This window comes from Pleurodeles waltl, chromosome 5 (genome assembly GCF_031143425.1).
Source record: "Pleurodeles waltl isolate 20211129_DDA chromosome 5, aPleWal1.hap1.20221129, whole genome shotgun sequence".
NCBI lineage: Eukaryota > Metazoa > Chordata > Amphibia > Caudata > Salamandridae > Pleurodeles > Pleurodeles waltl.
This window is the reverse complement of record NC_090444.1, coordinates 290,400,668-290,409,856: the sequence shown is the minus strand read 5'-3', so window position 1 is coordinate 290,409,856 and position 9,189 is coordinate 290,400,668.

Below are 9,189 nucleotides of genomic sequence, written 5' to 3'. Positions count from 1 at the left end.
ATTCCGGTTTCCCACATTTAATTGCAGCAGCCGCGTGTTTAAGAGGAGAGCCTTGAGCACCGGCACCTTGTTATTTTCAATTTAAGCACTGTGTGGCTTACTTGTACTCGCCTCCCTGATGGGGTGCTGTACTGCGCACTGTGCCTAGGGCTGGAGGTACTCTCCCTGGCTGTCTCCAGGTGTTCGTTGCGTTGGCTTCGGCCTTCCTGGTTTGTGTTTTTTTTTTTTTTTTTACCGTGCATGCCTTGGGATTTATGTACCAGAGGGTTTACCTGTTATGTGTGCCCCCTGGTCAGCACGTGTTCTCCGTGTCTTTGGGATGCAGGAGCTGCTGCTATGAGGTCGCTTGCCTTGGGGTTTTCTTTTTTTTATGCTCCTGGTCGCAAGTTGCTCCTGATTTGATCGGGACATCTGTTCGACAGCGCACTTTGTCCTACCTGTGCGCGGTGGTTGAACCTGCCATGTTGTACTGCTGGTGTTTTCCCCAGCGCGCGCTTGGACCTACGTACATGCGGTGTCTGGAGGCTGCTGTTTCGTCCGGCGCCGGTTTCTCTCAGCTCTTGGATGCAGCAAGGTGCGGAGCGGATTCCAGGCCGACCATGCCTGGTTTCGCGTGCTGGTTTTTGCGGTCGTTTCCTACGGCGCTGGTCTCTATGGGCACCAGGTTGCTTGGGGGTCTGGCTCCCTTATGAGGCAGGAGGTCAGAGCTGCTGTTGGCAGGATGTTCTGGCGGCTGTATCTTTTTACCGTCTGGCCGCTTTGGTGTTTATTGGCAATTTTCTTCTGTTCCCTCTTCTTTTTGTTGTTGAGTTTTTTTTTCTCCATTTCCCACCACTTTTCAGTTACATAACAATGGGTCCGTGGTAATTTCCAATTCTCAAAGAAGGGTGATGGGAGTTAGGAGATGGGCGCCGTTGGGTGGTTTTGCTACGTATGAAGTCATGGCTCACCTGCTTCAGGTCACAACTTTGAATCTCTGTAGAGCCTACTCAGCTGTCATCTTTCCAAGCTCTACATACATGCTTGCAGGTTGGTTAATCATGCCACCTTTCATTTACACTTCTAGGAAAGTTCCAACCCGCAGGAGCTAGGATTTTACAGGCAAGTCTAAAATGTGTTAGTGTTGAAAGGGTTACATAGGAAAAACAGGGAGGCCCCTACTGTTTGACACTCGGGATGAACACTAATACCGAGGACCGGTGCCCATCTCTAAAGGGCTATTTAGCAGCAAATACCATAGTATCAGACCTGACTCATTTTACACACAATACACTACGATTTTTGCTCTTCAAAAAACAAAAAACATCCTTTAAGGCACATCTGCAGAAAACAGGAAAAAGCATCTCTTCTCTCGCAGTCCACGCTGTCCTTTATTAACAAGATTTTTACAAATTCAATGGCTCCTTTGCCACACAGGACACTGTGCAGTGCACTGATGCCTGATGCCATGTCCTGAATTTCAACCTTGATCATGTGTCTTTGTTTACTGTAGTGGTGAATTCACCCACGTGAAGTCTGTATCTGTGGCACACATTTTGTTGCGTGGGTTACTGTTCTCCTGTTTAATCTTACGCGTGAGTCCTTCCATGTGTCTCTGCATGTGTGTTTTGTAGTCATGCTGATCTCTGTCTGCCCTGTGGGCTGTCATGAATTGAGACAGCAACAAGTGGGGTGAGGTATCCAGGAGAAGGGTCTTCACCTGGCCTTGTTATCTTGTGTCCTCGGGTGGAGAGATGTTTCGGAGGGTCACTTCACCTGTACGTATCACAGCATGTGCTCTCCCGTATGCTGCCAAGGCAAGAGGTACGCCATTGTGAGGTGTACATGTTTGCAATGTCGATGAAATCAGTGAACTGTTGTTTTTCAGATGTGTGGGGCTACATGTGCCAAACAGAATGCTCTGATGCTGTCGTAACCTTGACTGGGCACACCTGACATCCCTTACATTGCATGCAGGCACTGAGACATTGGGAACAGTGAATATGAAAAGGCAGTCTGTCACCTCCTACAAAAAAAAAATGTTTTCGCCCACCTGCTTCTGCAGTGAGGTGTTAGATCTTCTTCTTCATGATGGGAGGGTCCGGCTCATTTTTCAATCTCAAACATTTGATGCCTATTCTGGAAGAAGCCTCGCTTCAAGATGGACACTCTGCAGCGCATTATTCCACTTATTCACCCCGTTGAGTGGCTGGTCTCCTTGGACTTGAGGGATGCTTATCTACACATTCCCATTGATCTGTCCCATCAGCGGTTTCTTTGTTTTTCTGTGGGCGGCATCCACTGGTAGTTCAGGGCCCTTCCCAGTGGCCTTGCCACCTCCCCCAGGGTGTTCACTAAGGTGATGGCCCCTCTGGTGGCTTATCTTTATGGTTTTGGGGTGATGGTACATCCCCACCTTGGAGATTGGCTCCTCCATTATCATGTGCTGTCCGTACTTTGCTCTAGGATTGTGCTGGCGTGCAAGACTCTGGAGAGATTTAGCCTTCTTGTCAATTGGGAGAAGTCTCATCTGACACCTACACAGGATCTGCAGTTCATTAGGGCCATTTCCAGACAAGAGAACTTCTGACCGGGTGCGGGGTTGTGAGAATTTCTCTTGGCTTTGGGCATGAATGATTTGGTGACCATTCAAGACTTGCTATGTCTTCAAGGTCACATGGTTTGTTGCCTTTGATGTTCTCCTGTTTTTTGTCTCCTGCTGCTTCCTGATTTGCCTTTTTCATTATTCTTTATTTTTCTTTCAGGCATTCTACATCTTTGTCATCCCTTGGGCTCGGCTGCATTTAGGTCCTATGGTTCACCATCTGCTCTTGCATTGGGTGCCATTTCTGCCTCAGCTGGTTTTTCTGGTGCCTGTCTCCCGAAGAGTCTGGCACTTACTGCAGTGGTGGCTCAATCCCGACAATTTATCCAGGGGCTTCCTTCTTGCCCTGCCCCCTGTCAGGGTGGTTACCACCGATTCCAGCAGTCTAGGGTGGGGGGGCCTACTCTGGCCACCTTTTCCTTTCAGGAACCATGGTCTCATCAGGAGGGCAGCCTCTCTTCGAATCGGAGGTAATTGACAACGGTCTTTCTGGCACTGGTGCATTTTTCTCCTTTGCTGGCCATTCAGGTGGTGCTGGTGGGGACGGACCACACTGTCACCAAATCTTCTGTTGACAGACAGTCAGTTATAGGTTCTCAGTCTCTGGCCTCTCTTGCATTTCCGGTGGGAGTTGGGTGGAGTCTCAACATCTGTCCCTCTCCGCTACGTATATTTGGGGGAAGCACAATGTTCTAGCGGACATGATCAACAGGTTTTCTCCTTCTTTTCTCGACTTCTGTCTGACTCCAGGTATTTTTGCCCAACTGTGCTGCAGTTTCAGCACTCCTTATGTTGACCTGTCAAAGCCCCATACTGAGTGCATGTACAGTTGTGTGATCAAGTAATATCTATCCACATAGGACTGTAGGACACCTGAAAGCCTTCCAAAACAATACGAGGAGACGGTATCTGGAACGTCATTCTCCATTATCTCTCAGCCCATGGAATATCTCAGTTTGTACTGTACATTCGTGTAAAACGTTTTTTAGAAATCTTATAGGGTGGGTATACTGTGAAATTAGAATCATCTTTCTGAACGCAATATCTCCCTCATTGTCGGGAGGACATTTAAAAACAAATATGATGTTGAATAGCAGTTTTCCTTTCAGGCAATCTTCACCTTAATCCGTAGGAATTATAATCCTCCCGGACTCAAAAGAATATGTGAAACACTATTTTCAAATGAATGAGAGTGTGAGGGCAAAGATCAGACTCAATTCTTTAAAAAAAAAATGGCATCTCAGTGGCGGTGTCGTAGAACATGATCTTGTTGACAAACATTCAAAATGTTTTTGACCTGAGTAACAGGTACCAATTTTGGAACCAGGTTTGCGTCCTTGCGTTGGCTCAACATCCTGTGATTCTGTGCGAATCACTTTATTTCCCAGTGCTTTAACAAATTAATCTGTCCTCATGCAATGTGATCTGTTACTTATTTAAAGTACTCTAATACCCTTGGGAATGGTTTGCTCTATATAAAGCGAAAAAAAAGGCCGATGAGAATTACCTGCTGGACTTCCACCAGTCAGGCTTTGCACAGATTGCAGCACAAATTTAGCAAGATGCTGTCTACAGCAATTTATACCTATTTGTGCTTGTGGGCATCTCTGTAAAAAATATAGATTAAACGATAGGGGGTCTTCTAAACGCTCTGAAGACCCATGAGGGATTCAGGGATATGGTTCTGTGATGGTTCTCGTCTCTCATGGCATTTGTTTCTCAAATAATGGTTCTTTCTATTTGCTCTCAAGGGAATTACAGGGGTGGATCCTATTTACAATGCTTGCACTTTATTATTGAGTTAATGAGAGTGCTCATCGATGCCATGGACATTGATGGCTACGAGGGGACATACATTTATTTAGCATTTTGGTTATTGGCTTGAGTCTGACCTATTGGTGCTATAACAACTTAAAATCAAGAACAGAAGAATTTCAAATCAGATGAGAGAAGTTGAAGGTGGAATGATATTTTAGAAAGATTGGTTGCTTGGATATAAGCTGACTAGTATGTATTAATACTTTAGTATACAAACGTATTTATAAAGGTGGGCTACATGAACTCCCAAAATTCTAGACGAGTGGGGTACAGCATAATATATTCCAGCAGTGAGTTGTAAAGTCTTGATGCATGGAAAGATGCCTGTTTCAAGAAGTCAGAATTTACATTACCGTGGTCACCAGCTATAATCAAGTTTCTATTTAGATCTGATGGTTGACAAAGATGAATGTTCTTCTAAGTCATACAGAAGATCTTGAACTAAATTCTTGCCTCTACTGGGAAAGAGTGTTGCTTAACATGTACACTATAAGCCAACACTGGCCCTGGGGCAAGGGGAATTAGCAAGTAAATGCTGAGCTTACAGATTGAAAAATATCAAGGAACATTGTTAGACTTAGCAGTTTGTGGAGTAAGCTATGTTGAAACTATTTCATTCCATAGCATTGGATTTTTCATAGATTCACGTGCATTGGGAGGATGCTAAGCCTCTGTAGTGAATGTTAGCATATGTAAGAAATTGGGATCTTATTTGATGGGGGTGAGTACTCATCTTAAGTAATATTCACCACCCTTTCCAGAGCGAACCACTAAAGTCACTAAATTAACCTCAGCTCAACCCACTGGAAGCTTTGGCAGAGAGCAGACAGGCTCAACTTAAAGGCAATTTGTAAAGTATTCATGCAGTATCAAAACAGTAATAAAGTCATAAAGTCATAAAGTCATAACACAACAAAATAAAATCCAAAACAATTTAGACAAATAGAATAATTTTTAATAAATAAAATACTGAGAAAACAACAAACAGCAATTAGGGAAACCAGAGTCATGAATTTTTAAAGTTTAAATGTGAAAATAGCGACAAAAAGCACCATCCGCAGTCATCTGGTTGAGCTTTACTGGTACCTAGGTGCAAGTTAAGGCTGACCACGATGGGGTGTGAGTCAGATGCAGAAATCAGATTCACCCACATCAGAAGGTTTATCTTCTGACTTCGTCTCTGAAATGGAAGTCAAACGTTCTCAGTGCGACAAGACTGTACGCTGTGGGAACCATGTCATCAGATAGCTTCTGGCTCTGAAAGTTCCACCTTTAACTCCAGTGGAGGCCAGTGGATGGAAGATGGAATCTTTGTCTAACCTTCGTCCTTTTGTGTGTTTTGCTTCAGAAGGCAGGTGGGCCTAGACGTGCACTACATTTTTCAGTGGCAAGTCGAGCAGCCCTTAGAAGTCAGGAAGAGGGTGGGCAAGCTCTGGGGCTATCCTTTGAAACTCACAAAGGGATGATAACAACCCCCAGGATAGCCTGCTCAGGAGAAAAGCACCCTACCTCACACCCAAGTCCCTTTTGTCCCATGTCTGGAAGGTATACACAAAACACCACAGGATAGTCATTCATAGTAATGTGATGCTGGGTACTGGCAGAAAGGCACATTTGATTCTGGCAGAAAAATGTCAACTTTCTTGAAGTTTCATTTTCAGAATAATAACTGAAAATCTGACTTTACCATTAAACATAATTATAAATTACAATTTATTTACAATTCATTTGAGGGGAAGAAGTAGTTCTCTATCTGTTCTTCAACTGAAGAATTGGCTTATTAAGTAGATAATAAGTTAACCTTGTGTTAGTCTACTGGAGCGATAGGCTTATAACAGTGAAAAACAATTTTAGGAGTTTTTCACTGTCAAAACATGTAAAAGGTAAGTACACATGTCCTACCTTTTAAATACCATGCCCCTTGTCACAGGAGTGGTTAGGACCTACCTTAGGGGTGACATAAGTATTTAAAATGGAGGTTTAGACCTGGCAAAAGGAAAAATGTGCCAAATAGGTATATGCCAATTTTACCATGTTAAAGGGAGCACTTTGCCACTAGTTATCAGAGTCCTAATGCCAACAAAAACAAGTTGAGCAAAACATGAGAGTGAAGGCAAAAAGTCTGGGAGAATACCATGTCAAGGACAGCAATTTGGGGTCAAGAGCGCCAGGGTCTGTGGTGGGTGCAGTTGTAACTGGTTAGCAGGGCGGTTACAGAAAAGGTCTATTAAAGCTTCTTGTATCCCTGTAGCTCGAACAGGAGGTCTGCCTAATGACCCTTGGAGTCCACTTCATTAGCCTGGGTACAGTAGGGAGAGCAGATCCAGTCTTCTTGACTCTTCTCTGGCCACAGACAGTAGGTCCAGTACGCTTCTGGTCTTCCAGAGGTCCAGAAAGTGTTCTGAGAGGGATACTGGGATGCCACATTTATGCCTGGCACCAGCCTCTGGGTGGGGGAAATTCCTGGCCACTCCCTAACCAAATAAGCAACATTTCCAGGGGTAACCTCTTTTGTAACATTTCCTGTGGCCCTACTTAAAACAAACCCATGGTGCCCCTTTCAGCATAAAACAAAGATGGCAAAACCTCTCCTCCCTGTACAGCACTCACATGCCCACCCCAGAGATATGGCAAGAGAAATTACCAACCCTTTCGCCCTCTGTGGTCACTCTAAACCAATTCTGGGGACAATTCTTCTCACACTGGGATTGGTGCTCGGTTGACTTGGACAACAAAAACAGGCCCTGTCCAGGTGCTATCTAACATTTTTCTGTAAAATGAATCAGTGTTCCATTGAGGTTCCTGGGCACATACCAGATGGTTATCCTGCCAGAGGAACATAAAGTACCTCCCCAAAACCCAAGCCTTTGCCCTGCTCTGGAAGTAGTTTTCACACCACTTCAAAGGGGCTAGTTGGCTGCTAGGTGACAGTTGTAGGTCCAGCAAGTGAGCCTCCAGAGTATTTAGGCAGGAAAAAATGTAACTTTATAGAAGTGCTTTTTCGAAAATATTTATTAAAAATCCAACTTCATCAGTGAATTGAGCTTGTAGTAAATATTTTTAAAAGTCCAGGGATTAATTTTGTAATAGTATCCTAGCCAGACATAACTTTATTAAATTCAATTTGAATCCCAATGCTTTCCTATGGAATAGTGAAAATAGCTTTGGGACCTTTTTGCATGTCTAACATTAAACCTTTACAAATCCTACTTATAAACACCATGCACTAGGCCTGGGACCAACATCATTGTGACTAACAACCTTCACACTCAAACTCTCTCTTGAGGCCTGAATAAAATTTATATAAGAGACACCCACAATAATGCATTTACTGACTCCACAAGTCTGGGCACATTATCAAGCACTACAGACTCTCTAACACCTTCAGCACTAAAAACCTCAGTGACAGATGTGTTTGTTTCTTACTGGGCTAGAAGTCTGCTATCTCTGGCCAAGGAAGATTGCCCCTACGTCGACCAAGTCTAAATATAACTTGTAGATTCTAAAGATTTGGTCAGAGACTCATCTTCAAAGACTCTCCAGAACCTCACCAAAGGACCCTCTGTGCCTGCCACAAAGACGAAAACTCCCAGTTCTGGCAGTGTATCTCTAGCAAATACTAAGAAAGTCAGGCCTTTAGGAGCTTTGTCAATGAAAACTTCTGTCTCTTCAGAATATGTTCTGGTGTCCACAACAACCTCATTGCTGACAAACAGCAAACACCTCTCAGTGATTACGAAGGATCTGGTGCTGATGCCTACTGAACCATCAACCACTCTTGCACCACCGACAACCAAATCATTGATGAGAGCCACTATACTGTTGACCACTTTGTCAACAATGAGAACCACTCTGTTTCTGGCCAGAACCGCACCACCAATGAACTTATCAACAACGAGGTCAATTTAATTGATGAACCCATCTTCTTTGACCACCCAGTCAACAGCTACTTGGTTGACAGCCACATTGTCAATCAGTAGGAGGCCAAAGATAATCCCGTAACTTAGCATCTTGATGTGCTGTCCCTCAAGACAGTGGACAGCATTGTGGAGGTACATTGAGGAAATGAATTAGTGCCTTTGCATCAACTTTGAATAGGGTAACTAATGCCAGTGCAATCATGTCTAGTGCAGCAGACAACAGTGGTAGGAGAAGGTCCCCCTTATGGAAAATTTGCTAGATGATTGTCAAGAACAAGATAAAAACTTTCTTAAAGATGGATAGTATTCACCCCTTATTGAGGTATCACTTGATGCTTTCAACACTGAGTTACAGCAAATTGCTATGAGAGCAGCTGCATGCAGTTGTAGCTAGCTTCAACATACTTCTTTCTACCCAGAAGTTCAATCTAAGGTACTTATATGTCCTTTGTTTTAGCATTGTCATAAGTGTATATTTTCATTCTCTGTGAGTGCACATACCCAATTGCAAGGAATTTGCAATCCAGGTTGCAGATCTATCCAGCAATCAAAAGGTCTACAGGGTGCTAAGGTGCTTTTCTCAACTTTATTTTAAATCTCTGCCCAAACCTAGCACAGCTTCAGCAATGGAGATTCTTTTGAATCCGATGCACATAAGATTGACATGCTTTCTTTAGGACTTACCTTTAAAAAAGAACTGAATATAAGTACGATTTCCACAACAATTCCCTTGCATTTCAACCCTGATGGTTTAACTGTGATGTGGAAGTCTTTGTAGGAATGTTTCTGCTTAACTTGGCTAACTAAAGCGAAATGTCTAAGGTAGGAGAATCTGAAAGGACATTCTCCTGAACTACTGGGTCAACT